The sequence below is a fragment of the Balaenoptera physalus genome (assembly GCF_965194825.1).
Source record: "Balaenoptera physalus genome assembly, chromosome: 17".
Classification (NCBI taxonomy): domain Eukaryota; kingdom Metazoa; phylum Chordata; class Mammalia; order Artiodactyla; family Balaenopteridae; genus Balaenoptera; species Balaenoptera physalus.
This window is the reverse complement of record NC_138895.1, coordinates 58,012,933-58,028,274: the sequence shown is the minus strand read 5'-3', so window position 1 is coordinate 58,028,274 and position 15,342 is coordinate 58,012,933. Positions and strand designations below refer to the sequence as shown.

The window sequence follows — 15,342 nt, the reverse complement described above, 5'->3', positions numbered from 1 at the left end:
TTAAATGCTGCATTAGACACTGGGATGCAATAATGGACGAGTCCTCAAGGAGCTGACAGTGTGCTGGGAAATTGCAGACGGTTGCAGTACAATGAGATAAATGCTCGTTAAAATTCTGGGTGGGGTGAGAGCATAAAGGAAGGGCTTCTAATCTCTTTCTGGAAGGAGTTAAAGATCAAGGCTAACCTGAGACCTGAAGAACAGGTAGTAGTTAGCCAGTCCCAGAGGGACAGGAGAATAATCCAGGTATGGGGGACTTGTATGGACACTCCATGCTATGGAGTTTGGACTTTATCTTAAAGGACACGGGCACCATTAAAGGGTTTCAACAGGGGAATCACCTAATGAGATTTATGCTCTGGAGCAGCGTGGAAGATGGAATGCTTGGAGCCACACAGAGCAGCTGGGACACAGTGTGTGGTTGTGTCATGATTCCAGCAAGAAATGATCATGGCCTGGGGTGGAGCGTTCAGGACGCAAAGAAACAGATCACGGAGTTACTACAGACCGATTTGAGTAGGTGGCTGCAATCTATAATTAAATATTGAAAACTAGGGCCATTTACTGTAGTGGTTCTCAAACTTTAGTGTCGTAAAAGATCACCTGGGCATTTGTAAAAATGTGTATTGCAGGAATGACTTGAGGAAATGTCAGTGGGCAGATCTGGGATATGAGTCAAGAATCTATTTTCAGCAAGTATCCAGGTGACACTGATGCAGATGGGCCTCAGACCACACCATCAAAACCCCCTATCTATTCGATGTTTTAAAATGGCAATCTTTTAAGTGTGTTCACAGTATATTAACTTCTCATTTAAGAATGAAGACTCAATCCTATTATTTTTGTTGAAAATAGGTGAATGGCTCAGCCCCATGGGTTCATGTGCTAAAAAAAAAAAAAAGAGCTGTGTCCTGGCTAGTGCGGTCTGTGTTCGCTAATTGTCTGCTCTCTGGTAAGGGATGCAGAGCAGAGGGTGATAATCTTATTAAGACCCCTGCTGCAGATGGTTTGTAAATGAATTTTCAAAGGTTTCAACAAGCCCTTTACAGGAGCAAGCAAACAAGCACTTACAGGGAAGATAAAATTTCCCCAACTCTTGAAGTTTTGTGCAGGTGTGCATTCTTAGTGTTCAGGGCATATTTTGATGCATTTACTATTGTGGTATTTCTCAAGCCTAAATGCCCACCTTCAAATCCCAGCTTCACTATATACAAGCTGTTTAACCTTGAGCAAATTACCTGTTCTCTCCTTCTGTCATCTGTAAAATGGGAATAAAACTGTACCTGTTTCGTAGGCTTGATGTGAGGATTAAATGAGAATACATGTAAAGCACATTGAATAGTGTGTGAACATAATAAGCCATTTCTGACCATTACTGAGAGAAGCCAGGTGACCTGTAATAAACTCATCACTTGTATTAAGAGCTTAGTCATGTAATAAAGTCTTCACCTTCTTATTTAAGTCATGGTACAGCAAGTCCTGTACATACGAACCTTCAAGTTGTGAACTTTCAAATATGCAAACGTGTATTCCATCAACATCAGGCGTGAGTGAAATTGCAGGTTGCCCTCTGTCTCCTATTGCTGACGATCCTTCAGCTCTACCATCCCCCACCTCCTCTCCCTCCTCCAGTCAGTAACTCTTCTTGCCTGTTCACTCAATGCCAGCCCCTGCATGCCAGCTGTTGTACTGTACTACTGTACTTTTCAAGGTACCGTACTGTTAGATTAAAAATATTTTCTTTATTTTTTGTGTTTCTTTGTTTTTTATGTATTATTTGTGTGAAGAGTATTATAAACCTGTTACAATACAGTACTATATAGCCAGTTGTGTTAGTTGGGTACCTAGGCTAACTTTGTTGGACTTATGAACAAATTGGACTTACGAACTCACTCTTGGAACGGAACTTGTTCGTATGTAGGGGACTTAACTGTACTAAAAAAAAAAAATATTTATGGTGCCCATATGCAGGAGTGCTTAGAGAAACTTAGTGTTTAGCAACACATACCAAACATAGGGGTAAGCAGGCCAATAATAATAATGCGGAATATTAATGTGCACTTACAGCGGTCCCCATTATGTCACTGAATCCTCACAATGGTCCCATGCGATAGGCATGGAATCCCTTTTTAGAGTGAGTAGACTGAGGGGTGGAGAGGTTAATCGATTGCCAAGGCTACACTGTCATTAACTGAAAGATCAGATATTTTCTCTTGGAACCCACCAATGCTAGAATCTGCTTTTAACCACAGCTGTTAAATGTGTATTGTCAGTTTCATGAAACATGGTTAGTAACACTCAGTATTGTGCCAAGCAAAGTAAGAAACTGACTCATTTTGAATGTGAAATATGTAAAACTGATTCCCAAAATGTATGCTGTGGTGCACAGCTATATTTTATTTTATTTTATTTATTTATTTTTACTATTCTTTTTTTTAATAAATTTATTTATTTAATTTTTGGCTGCACTGGGTCTTCGCTCCTGCACGCGGGTTTTCTCTAGTTGCTGAGAGCGGGGACTACGCTTCGTTGCAGTGCGCGGGCTTCTCATTGCGGTGGCTTCTCTTGTTGCAGAGCACGGGCTGTAGGCATGCGGGCTTCAGTAGTTGTGGCACGCGGGCTCAGTAGTTGTGGTGCACGGGCTTAGTTGCTCCGCGGCATGTGGGATCTTCCTGGACCAGGGCTCGAACCCGTGTCCCCTGCATTGGCAGGCGGATTCTTAACCACTGTGCCACCTGGGAAGTCCCCGCAGCTATATTTTAAATCACAGTCAAGCCAGCTGCTCTATTTCTCAGAGGGAGCCATTCAGGAAGCCAATATATGAGTGATCTGAGTCAGAGGGTGTGTTAGAATAGGGGTTCTCAAACTTTAGTGTTCAGATACCTGAACACTAAAGAGCTTCTTAAAACACAGATGACTGAGCCCCACACCTACCTCTGAGTCACTGACTCTGTAGGTCTGGGGTGGGATCTGAGAATCTGCATTTCTGATAAGTTCCCAGGTGACGCCGATGCTGTTGGGAGCACACTCTGAGAACCACTGTCTAGAGGAATGGGAGGATGATTGGTGACTATAGGGCAGAGGCTGGTTTAAAGTCTACCCTATAATTACCAGACCTGCTCCACAGACCTAGTTATTTAAATTCACAAAGATGTTTTGAAGCGACACAACATCAGCTCTACCATGTAGAGGCTTAGATGCAAAAGAAGATGGACATCTTTGCTTTGCCTTTAACATTTCTAAACCAAGCCAGTTGCTTTCTAACATAGAGACATTTATACAGTAGCTCCCCCTTCTCTAACACAGTGGGGCCTGGTTTAAGACTCAGAAACATCCCTCACCTGTGACTCAAACCTAGCATTTGGTCTTAGAACTAGGTACTTAACTAACTTCTGGGCTGCGTTAAGCCGCCACGTGTCCCCCTTCCTCCACCCTATGAAGGACAAGGGTTTTCTCCCTCAGTGAGGTTATATGCGAGGTCCAGTAACTCTGGGTCAGCTTCTCATGTTCATGGGCTGGTCTCATTGCCAAAGCTAAGGGGCTAGGTCATGGAGTGACCTAAGCCAAACCCAAAAGGACGTCAGGTAATTCTTGAAATTATAGGGTTTCCAGGTCAGAAAGATGCTAGGACAAAGGGTCACCTTGGGCATGTTGGGTCCTAAAATTGGGTTAGGGTAATGCAGAGTCTAGTTTTACATTTAACTCTTGATTCTCCATAACAATGAGAGGGAAAGGGATATAAAGACAAATGTGTAAAAACAAATGATTCACAGAGCATTTCTTTTTGTCCATGGAATATATTACATAAAAGTAGATTTACTCTTTTGATTTTTTTTCTTTGGAAGACTTGAGCCTCTGGAAATGCAAGTAGATGTTTATCAGAATGGAAAACCTGGCTAGATGAGTAGCTGGAATTAACCCAATTCATCTTCTCATCACCAGAAAAATTAAGACATAAATTACAGTGTAGGTCATAGGGTAGACTATTATATAGCAGTCAAATGAATGTACTACAACTATATGGAGAATTTTAGCAACATAATTTTGAGTGAAAATCATCCCCAATATTATTCATATCATGATAACCTGTTTATTAAAAAGTAAAAAATAGACCAAACAAGAAAAAAATCTGCCTTGTAGGAATACAAATAGATGTGATTGTTCTTTGTAAAAATGAAAGCAGGAAGTGGTGAACAGACAATAGGATGAGGAAATAGATGTAAGTTGGTGTCGACATTCTAGTTTTTATGATGGGGCTGGTTCCTTCATTTATTATAATATTAAACGTGAAGAAATAGATAAACAAACCAGTCAGTAAGTAAAAATATAGTCTCACATGAGCTAATGAGTGTGTGTCAAGAACCGAGGAATTTGATTAATCCAGTTCTGTGCTTCTGAAACAAATATTTAAACATGAGGGGCAAGTGGGGAAATAGCTCTCTGGGTTGCAGAGAAAATAATGCAATGCTGCTCTCTAGGTCCATGCTTGGGCTCCACACAGCACTATGTGACCTGAAGTCTTGGCCACTTCCTCCACTCTCTTGTCTCAGTTGGTACAGCTTACAAATGCAAATCACTAAGGAGGGGGGCGGGTATCAGCAGATCATCAAAGATTGTCAGTAGAGTGACTTCAGACAGAACTAAGGTTTTAGTATCCCTGGAGCAGGAAAAACATGTATGTTTCCTCTTCTTTTATATCCACCTGTCTGAGAAAGGTCACATGTTTACATGTTTTCTCAGAGAAGCAAAGGTAGGAATTTTAGAAATTAAAAAGATCTATGTGTCCAATAAAACTTTGGGGCCTGTGTCTTAGAAGGATTTTAAACTAGCCTGCTTCTATATTGCGTTTATCCCCTCGTTCCCGCTGTTGCTTCACCTCCCTCCAGGGCTGTCTCCACATGCTGTTGCCTTCACCCCGGACGCCCATCTCTGTGACTCCTCCTACTACAGTCTCGGATTGTCGTGAATAGTTTCAAAAGCTAGCTAGTTCACTGGGCATCTCCATGGAATCTTAATCCTTCCAATAGGGAATAGTATTTTCCTTTGTTGGCCTCTTTTAGCACCTAATTTATATCCCTCCTAAGACGTTTGCCTCTTTCTGAAGACGGGGTCAGCATCTCAACTTGATATTTGCTAGGTGTGCAAAGAGCTGTGGGATGTACAGATATGAACTGATGAAATCTTGCCCTTGTGGAGGTGTTGTCTCCTGAGTGCGTTATTTGTGACCCCCCAGACCCTACGAGAAGGTTCGATGATTAACTCTCTATTGTTTAGTGTGTTTGAGGCTTTCCTGTGAAATTGGAGAGTTTAGTCAATACAGCCCAAGTCTGAGGATTTACTCATTGATTTATAATCTAAAGGGATGAGGAAGAATCTTTACCACACTCCTGTCAGAATGTTTTTCTATTTGTTTCTTTTCTTGCTTGTTTTGAATCCTTGCTCACTACTCACACCCCACACCAGCCTCACCTCACTCCTGGCCTCTGCTCCAAGTCCTCCCTGATTTTGGCCTTTCATGTGTTGGGACCCAGATGTGATTCAGAGAGGGAGATCGTGAGAAGAAAAATAAAAATAATAGCAATATTTTAAAATGCTTACCGAGTGCTAGGCACTACTTTTTACATGCTTTTACATATATTAGTTTACATAATCCTTACAACAACTCTGTAAGAAGGATACTGTTATCATTCTCCTTCCATAGAAGAAGGTGAGGCACAGAGAGGCTAAGTGCCTTTCCCAAGGTCACACAGCTAGTAATGGAGGCTACTAAACTATATTACCTCATAAAAAGTGAAGAGAAACAACTTCATGGGGATTGAAAATGTGAGAGAGAAAGAGAAAGGATAGATTATTTAGGAACCAAGGTGAAAGGATGTCAAGATATTAGAAGTGGAGCACGGCCAAGTGCTGACAAGGTCCAGTGATGTAACTCCACTGGTGGACTGTTTAAATGGAGCGAAGGGCAAGGTCAGTGCTGCTGCGAAAGTCAAGGGAGTGAGGCCTTGTGAGATGCGGCTTCAGTGTGGGAGGTGGGTGGTGGCCCCCCAGGAGCCTGTGAGCGGAGAGCAGACCTTGAATGGTGTGCCCTGCAGGCCGTCACATAGCCGTGACGGTGACGAGGACAAGGGGGGGCTGTCAAGGCTGTTAGGTCTTGGAGTCAATTTTAAAAACTGTGCTTAAAGACAGAGTGAGGTTTAAAAAAAAAAAAGAAAGAAATGCTGTTTTAGAACCCTGTTGCATGTCTCTGCAGCAAATTATAAGTTATGTCATCTTCTTCCTAGCAAGTGGGTGATTCTGTTCCATTCATGGTCTCAAACTGCTTTCAGACAGCACTGTCTCAGCCTTACTAAGGGTGGAAAATGAGGGGACTTGGGAAAAGATCCATCCTTTCCTTCTCCCTTATACTCTGGACTTAGAGTCCCAGACGCAAATCCCAGCCCTGCCCCGACTTTGTAGTGCTAGTGGCATGTCAGTCCCCAGTTCTCTCTCCCACCCCTTCACCACCTCCTTCCTCCCCTGTCAACTGTCCCCACGATGACACCCGTGCTCCGAACCCACCACTGCCACCTCGAGTGCTACTTTTCCCTGATTTAGGTTTTGCTGCCAGACGCGGAGGGCAGGCACCTCATTTTGGTAAACACTGGATAAACACTTCTCCTTAAATAGAAGTGGCAGGCTCACCAGCTGGCTTTTTTTTAAGTGGGAGAAATTCAGTTGAGTAAATTCGACAAATCAAAGATGAGGAAAATGTAAGAGGGAAAACTTCTTCAAGGAGGATTTGCTCTTGCTATTACCAGGCCCCCAAGATAATCAGTATAGATGAAGTTCATGGCCACTGTGGATGCAACCCTTCCCAGACCCATTTAGTGGGGGAGAGGGTTGGCCCTCAAGCCCACCTTCTTAAGGGCCTGTGCCCAATGCTTGTTCAGTGTGGGAGGCTCCGCATGCCTGTGTGGTTCCTTTGGTGCCACTCAGCCTGTCAGCCAGGGACGCCTCGACCACACCAGAGGCAGCAGGTTAGGGCTGATGGCATGACCCAGAGGAGAGCTGGCTGGATTGTGAGGTGTTTCTCTCTGCTGAATGATGTTTGACACCCCCAAGTCCAAACTGTTCGGTCCTTCCTCTTTAAAACAGGATTATGAGGACTTCAAACCATGGACCAGCTGCTAAGTATCCTACTAGCTTTACAAACGAACATGTGTGCACTTGAGTTTGGCTGGAACTGGTACCTTCTGTATGTCCCCCCCTTCCCTTCCAATCCTCTGAAAATGTATTTAGCCCAGGAAGGTGCTTCTGGAGAGCTGTGAGGGAACAGATCACTCTGTAAGTTAAACTCTTCTCTCCTGTGTACCTTGCCCTTGAATGAATGATCTCGTGTTGGCAGCCTGGCCACCTTAACTGCTGCTCACTCACCTTCCACTTCCCATCGAAGAAAGCTCTTGCAGTTTGGCTGGACTGGAGAGAGATTCCCTGTGCTCTTTATCTTTGGAGCGCCCCTCCTCTCAGTAGGTCCATGACCATCTGCTGCAAAATCATCTATCGTAATTATGTAAAATGCAGATTCCTGGGTTCCCCCGGCCTTCTGAAGTGGCATTTCTGTGAGTGTTGCCCAGAAATCTGCACTATTATTCAACTTCCCAGGTGACCCTTATGCATAGTAAGGTTTAGAAATCATTGCATTATTAATAATAATTATAAGATTAATATTTATGAGCATGTCAAGCACTTTCCATGCATTTCACTTCCCATTCATTTCAACATCACAACAAATCAACAAGGTAGGAATCACCCACCTAGAGCAGGGCCTGACACATGGCACATGGCAGATGCTCAATAAATTTCTGTTAAACAATAAATTAACCTTAATATATATATATACACGTCTACACATAAATAAGGAAACTAAGGGTTAGAGAGGTTAAAAACACTTGGCCAAGAACACGTGGCTAGTGAGAGGGGTAGCCAGCCTTTGTAGAGCCTTCTTTGGGTAGAGCTTGTCGGTGTGTGAACTTGCAGGCTGGCGCCCCCTTCTGGTGATGCTGGGTTGTGCCTGGCAGTGGTGCTGGAGGACCCCAGAAGCATCTGATTGGCCTTGGGTTGAATTGATTGATCTCTTCTCTAGCGTTCCCCTCTTGGCCATCTCTGGTGAATTGACACGGTCGCTTATTTGTTTATTACTAATGACAAGTGCAGGCCCAGGGAAGCTGGGTGGTCATTCGTGAAGCCAAACAGCACCCATTCTCCTTTCCTGTACTCTGCTGAGGTTGGCCAGTGCAGTCTTAATTTTTCTGGAGAGTGAGGCAGAAGGAGACTAGTTAGATCCTGAGTCCCTGAGAGAGATTAATAGGCTTTTTGCCTTGCTCAGAAACATTCGCTTCCTCCTTCCCTCTTGAAGTTTCTTTACACCCTCTTTGCTTATCAGTTCTTTCATCTACTTTTCTTGGTAAGCAGGTAGACTGTATTTCTGCCAGGGACAGGTGGCTGAGCCAGGCCAAGATGAAGGAGTGACCGTGATGGAGCTGTCTTTGACCTTTCGGCCCTTTTGTGCCTCCTCTTCCATGCTCCCTCCCTCCCTTTCTCCGGGGACTGGCCTCTGTCAAGACTTGAGCTGCAAACCTGTGTGCATTAACCCAGGGGAAACTCTAGAGATATTTGGAGGTGTCCATGGGGAGTTTGTTTTAGGACCATGGATCTTTATACATACTCTGTTGTGTACACACACACGGTTAAAAATAGAAACATGCTCTCCACTGAGGGAAGACCACTTTTGTAAAGAGTGACTATAAAAATGCCTGACTTGAGTGAGATAAGGCATTTCCTATTGTGGGGCTTTTTAAGGGAAAGATGTTTGAAAAGCCCTCTTCTGGACCTCAAGCCACTGTGCCAGTAATTCTAGTTAGAAATAATAAAAGCTAACATATATTGAGTGCTTGCTATGTGCCAGACACTGTTCTAATTTCTTTGTATGTTTCGCCTAATCCCCACAATCCCTTAGCAATACCCACTATTAATATCTTCATCCCTATTTTACAGATGAAGAAACTGAGGCAGGGAGAGGGTAAACAACTTGCTCAAAGCTCCAGAGAGTTAGTAGAAGAGCCATGATTCAAACTCAAGTGGCTTGACTGCAAAGCCCTCCTAATACCGCACTATATGATGTGATTACTTTTATTTTTATTTTTTTAATTTATTTATTTTTGGCTGCGTTGGGTCTTCGTTGCTGCACGTGGGCTTTCTCTAGTTGTGGCGAGCAGGGGCTACTCTTCGTTGTGGCACACGGGCTTCTCATTGCAGTGGCTTCTTTTGTTGCGGAGCACGGGCTGTAGGCGCACAGGCTTCAGTAGTTGTGGCACGCGGGCTCTAGGCGCACAGGCTTCAGTAGTTGTGGCGCACGGGCTTAGTTGCTCCGCGGCAAGTGGGATCTTCCCAGACCAGGGATCAAACCCGTGTCCCCTGCACTGGCAGGCGGATTCTTAACCACTGCACCACCAGGGAAGTCCATGATTACTTTTATTATATAATGATTTTCCTTTAAAAATTTTAGATTTTTTTAAGGAAAAAAGAAAAAAAATCAATTGTCCATAATTGCACTGTACCCCTATTTATAATTTTTATAACAAGGGTAATATAAGCACATGGTTAGAAAAGCCAAATGGCTCAGGAAGTTATAAAATGAAAATGAGTCTCTTTATATCCTCACTGTCCTATTTTCAAGGTAAACCATTATTAACAAATCTCTATTTTGTCCCTCAAGAAAAATGTTCTATGCATGTAGCAAGTTATATATTCTTTAAAGAATTGTTTACACAGAAGAAAGCATGCCACACCCACTCTTATGCATCTTGTTTTTCTTATCTAATAACAGGTCTTCCGGATCTTTTCACTTCAGCACACACAGGTTCATGTCACCCCTTTTCATGATCGCAGAGTATCCTCTTAGGTTGCTGTACCACCTGACTTAACCAGTCAGTATTGAAGGACAATTTACTTGTCTTTTTGAATGCATATGTGCAGGATAAGTTCCTAGCGGTATAGTTTTCTATTTTATGTACATTGCACCAATTCACACTCTCGTTAAATCTTATCAGTGTTTTGCCCCAAACCCTTAACAGACCAGTGTTATCAAACTTTGATTTTCTTTTTTTGCCAATCTGATGAAAAAAATCTTTTTTTCATTTACATTTTTAATTTTATAAGTGAGATTGTATGGCTTTTCAGGTATATTGGTTGTTTATTTTTCTTTCTTTGCCATCTGCCTGTTCATGTCCTTTGCCCATTTTTCTGTGTTGGTTTTTTTTTTTTTTCTGATTTAATATGATTTCGGGTGGCCTGGGCCTGCAGCAGCTTGAAGCAGGGTTTCGGTTCCCAGCCAGTGATTGAGGTCGGGTCGCAGTGGTGAGAGCACCGAATCCTGGCCACTAGAGCAGTGGTGAGTGAGAAGGCCCTGGCCCTACGGCTTTGCAGAAAAAGAATTCCCACAAAGACAGAAAGTAGTGACACAAGTAAAGTATTTATTAGGAGAAAAAAGAAGTACAGTATGTGTGGATAGACACACAGGCGGGCTCAGAGAGAGAGTCATGCCCTCATGGCAGTTTGAATTACTTTTATGGGGCATTTCTTCCGGGTTTCCTTTGGCCAATCATTTTGATCTGCCTGGTTCAAAGTCCGTATTTGGTATATCTCAGGAGTTTCCCATGTGTTTGCGTGCATCTCTTAGCCAAGATGGATTCTACCGAAGAGGTCTATGGGTAGGTTGGCATCCCTCCCCTTTTGACCTCCAAGGAGCCTTTCTGCACATGTGTAGTCGGGGAGGTCTCCTGACTTTGAAAATGAGGACTGTGTGGTCTCTTATCTTCTATCTGGGCAGGGCCCAGCCTCCTGTCTCAATTGTCCTCTTATTCCCACCTTGGAGTATCGGTCCACAAGAAACGAACTCAAAGCATTTGCCCTGGGGTCCCATCTGTCTCCTGCCTCAGTTTGAGCTTTTGGTAAATTAAGGAAATTAGCCCTTTGTCTATAAATATGTTATAAATATTTTCTTTCAGTTTGTTATTTGTCTTTGACTTTGACTGCTATTTTATTTTTATGTGGTTAGATTTATGTTTATAGTTATATAGTTAGATTTATCAGTACAAAATTATTCACTTCTACATACTTAAAATTTGAACTTCTGTTTTTATTTATTTATGTATTTACTTATTTAAACAACCACCACCACCTGGTGAGGGCTGAGCTTTTTTTTTTTTTTTTTAAATATTTATTTATTTACTTGGCTGCTCCAGGTCTTAGTTGCAGCTCGTGGGATCTTCGTTGAAGCATGCGGGATCTTTAGTTACGGCATGTGGGATCTATCTAGTTCCCTGACCAGGGATGGAACCCAGGCCCCCCTGCATTGGGAGTGTGGAGTCTTAACCACTGGACCACCAGGGAAGTCCCTGAACGTCTGTTTTTAAATGTTTACATATATGCTTTTAACTGTATGGCAGCTCCATATGAACATCAATCAGAATGAAGATAAATCTTTTCTGAAATTATGATAAAATGGAAATGGTATTTACAATTTTTCAGGAAGACATGTTCTGATATGCAAGAAAACATATATATATATATATGTTTTTTTCTGAGATAAACACCTATGGGGGTTCTGGGAATAGTTTGCTAAAACAAAAATCCTCTTTAGGCTGTGAAGCATTTTTTGGATTCCTTGGCTGGGCCCCCAAAGCTAAGAGTCAGTACTACTGAATATACTTGGAGCAGCTTCTTCTGTAATTACATGTGTCCACTGCTCCAGCTGCTTCTTAATAGTGCTGCTTGGTTTCAGTGAAAATGGCCTCTCTCTCCTCCCTAGAGCCCTTTAAATAAAAGATCTGTGTATCTGTGTGGGGGGACGGGGGATGGGAGGATGAATTGATGGGGGACTGTTTTTTGTTTTTTTTTTAATTTGCTGCTTCTATTTGAGGTGGGGCTATAGGTGGCCAACCTGAATTAATCTGATAGCTTTGTGGTGACAAAGGATAAAGGAAGGTTTGGGGCTGCTTAAAGCAGTGGTTTAGGATGGCTTAATACAGCTTCGTAGACGTCAGGATGGCTCTGTTCTCAGAGGCCTGTGATGTTCTGATGTATGAGGAATCCACAGTCTCCTGAAAGGAGGCAAAAATAATAACGTCCTAAGAGACTGAATCACAGGCAGTGTTTTTAAAAAATGCATCTAGTTATCAGTTTTTGCCCATAGTCTTTTTGTTTCCATTTACCCTTCCTTCTCTAACTCCCGGCCTTACCATCTCATGCACAGAATGCTTATTACCCTAAGGTTATGAATAAAAGTAAGGCCTCTCAAGAGGATCCAGCAGTACTACTGAACAAAAAATATAGCTCCCTGATAGCTGGAAAGCCCGCTGCAGGGTGTGTAGTCACCAGGACATCGGCATCACAACTATCTTCAAGGTCATCAAGTGCATCCTCCCTGTTTAGTCCTGGAACCCTGCTCCACCAGCCCCAGCAGCTGATTGGAGACAGTATCGATGAGGACAACTTGGATATGCATATTTTTAAATCCCCTTCAGCTTTTCAAGCACAGCTCTTCAAGGGCCAAATACTGTTTCCTGTGCTTTGTCGAAGTATTCCCTGTGGCATCAGAGATTTACCAATCAGGTGTCTACACACGGGCAGATGGGGGCAAACACTTCCTTGTCCACCAAAACTGCTTGCGGATAATGCCATCCAAAAGATCCCTATGGAATATATACTAAAAGTCTTAAAATGAGTATATACTATGGCTTAAATATTCTACTTTTAGGAATTTATACTAAGGAAGTAATCAAACAAGGATGTAAATTTGTATGCCCAAGGATAGCCATTAAGCCCGTGTTTAAGAGCATGCACCCTGGGCTTCCCTGGTGGCGCAGTGGTTATGAATCCGCCTGCCAATGCAGGGGACACGGGTTCGAGCCCTGGTCCGGGAAGATCCCACATGCCGAGGAGCAACTAAGCCCGTGTGCCACAACTACTGAAGCCCGTGTGCCTAGAGCCTGTGCTCCACAACAAGAGAAGCCACTGCAATGAGAAGCCTGCGCACCGCAACGAAGACCCAATGCAGCCAAAACTAAATTAATTAATTAACTTAAAATAAAAGATATAATTTAAAAAAAAAAAGGAGCATGGACCCTGGGGTCAGACGGCCTGGTTTCCCTCTTGGCTCTACTTCTCATTAGTTGTGTCACCTGGTGAGCATCACAACTTCTCTGCCTTAGCTGTCCCTGCCTCATAGGGTCTGTCCTGTCATGAGAAATAAATGAATTAATATGTAAAAGATGCTCAGGATGGTTTCTGGCACACAGTTTTTGCTTCTAATGATAGAAAAATTGGACATAGCCTACATATTCATTGATTTAATAAAACAAAATGTGCCATGTTTTAAAGATATTCACATATTAAAAGAAAAACAATTAGGTTACATAGTAATGTATTAAGTATGAATGCGGAATAGTGACATGCCAAAAGGTTATTTTTTTGGTGATGGAATTATAGACTATATTTTTCCCTCTGCATCGTTGCTATTTTCTAAATTTTCCACAAAGGAGATGTATAGTATAATAAAAGTTGTCTTTTTAACCCCTGCAGAATCATAATAACAGCTAACATTTATTGAGAGCTTACAACAGATCAGGTGTTCTTCTAAGATGGCAGATAGATATTCATTGCTTACAATAACCCTATGAGGCAGGTGCTATGATCATCAATCTCCATTTCACAGATTAAGAAATTGAGGCAAAGAGAGGTGAAGTAATGTGCCTACGTCTTCCATCTAGCAAGCAGTAGAGGTGGGATTTGAACCTGGGCTGTCTGACTCAGGGCCTATGTTTTTAGGTTAGAAACTCTCTTTGCATGATTCTAGTAACCCAAAAGAGCACTGAACTACATACAGCACCCATGACAATCACCTAGTTGCATACACTGTGTAAAGGAAATGCATTAAGGAATGCCTCTCCTTCCCCGTGTCTTTGTTGCCAGATAATAGATAAATAAGAGGTTTTCAGGCCTCCAGCCTTCTTCTGAGTTTTCTTAGTAAATGGGGAGAATATATTCAGATCACACAGTAAAACTGACTTTTCTGTGTATCCCTTAAAAAGAGTGCATGGACTTTACATGGCAATAAGCAAACTGGAAATAGTTTATATTTTTAAAAATCATAAACAGAAATAGTTAAGTAGCATATACAGTTTTCACTATCACGGTACTCAAACAGTAAAGAGTCAATGTATTGAGTGCCAGGAGCAATAAAGTTTAGAACGAAGTTGTCCCTTCAGTTCAGGGTACATAATTACTGCAGGTCAGAGGCATCGTGAGGTAACAATGGATTTTCAGCAATTGTCTGTTTCTGTTCTAGAATTTCCGTTTTTATGCAGGCAGTTTAAATTGTAATTGATGGATTTTTGCATACCTTTTAAAGAGTGAAAACTGGGTGTTTCGGAGGAATAATTTTACATTAGAAAATAGTATCTTACACCTGGTGGCTGCAACCATAGGATCTATTTTTGAAAACTGTCCACTTTTATCATTTAATAACCAACCTGGTAATATACTAGCAGACAAGGCTGGTTGAATTAGGCTGTCAGGACTAGTATGTTCCTGGATAGCACTACCAATCATGAGTCCTTGAGACTGTTAAATACTACAGGTTAGCCAACACATTACTCAGAGGCAACTAATTAGGTTCAGGGAGCTTCTGGGAGTTCATTACATCATTAGACAAAGTCTCTGAAATCCAGAAGGAATAGCCAGTCCCAGTTCTGATAAATTGCTACCTTAATCCTCCCAGAATTCTGCGGGAGTTGGGATTCACTGCTGTCATCTGCACTAAGGGGTCCTTCTTGATCTATTTCCCCGAAGAGGCTGACCTTCCTGAGAGGTCCTAGAAACCAGGGAAGGGATTTTTCTCTCTCTTTGCCTTGCTGTCATTGACATTCCCCTCCAGCAACACTAAAACACCCCATTAGTGACAGCACCTGTCCACCAGTGGGCTGGTCTGGCTGCATCTTGTCCCTGTGGCTCATCTTGACTGTGGGGGAGACGGCAGTTTATGGAGGAACCTCTCCTGCCCCTGCTTCTAACCACTGCCTTCCTGAGGACATGTTATCACAGGGGTATTATGGGATTTGGTCCTGGACAGGATTCATCACCCACAAGTCTTGGACAAATAGATCAGCTTTGGTTTCCTCAATAGTAGAAGAGTGAGATTAATATCTGCCTTACAAAGCTGTCAAGATGAACAGATACAAAGTATAGAAAGAATTTTGAACAGGGCCTGGAACCTAGTATGCTCTCAGTAAAGACTTGTGATCA

The 15,342-nt window shown here is 42.5% G+C and overlaps 1 protein-coding gene and 1 long non-coding RNA gene across 12 annotated transcripts in view; one reads left to right on the top strand and one right to left on the bottom strand.

The window, feature by feature from the left end:
* Positions 1-15,342, top strand: part of SYBU (syntabulin) — a 118,263-nt gene that overhangs the window by 89,233 nt on the left and 13,688 nt on the right. The window lies entirely within an intron of this gene.
* On the bottom strand, positions 2,393-4,297 carry LOC309647246. The gene is made up of 2 exons (XR_014255888.1): positions 2,946-4,297; positions 2,393-2,883 (listed from the first exon to the last, which is right to left on the bottom strand). It is a non-coding gene; the product is annotated as an uncharacterized lncRNA (long non-coding RNA).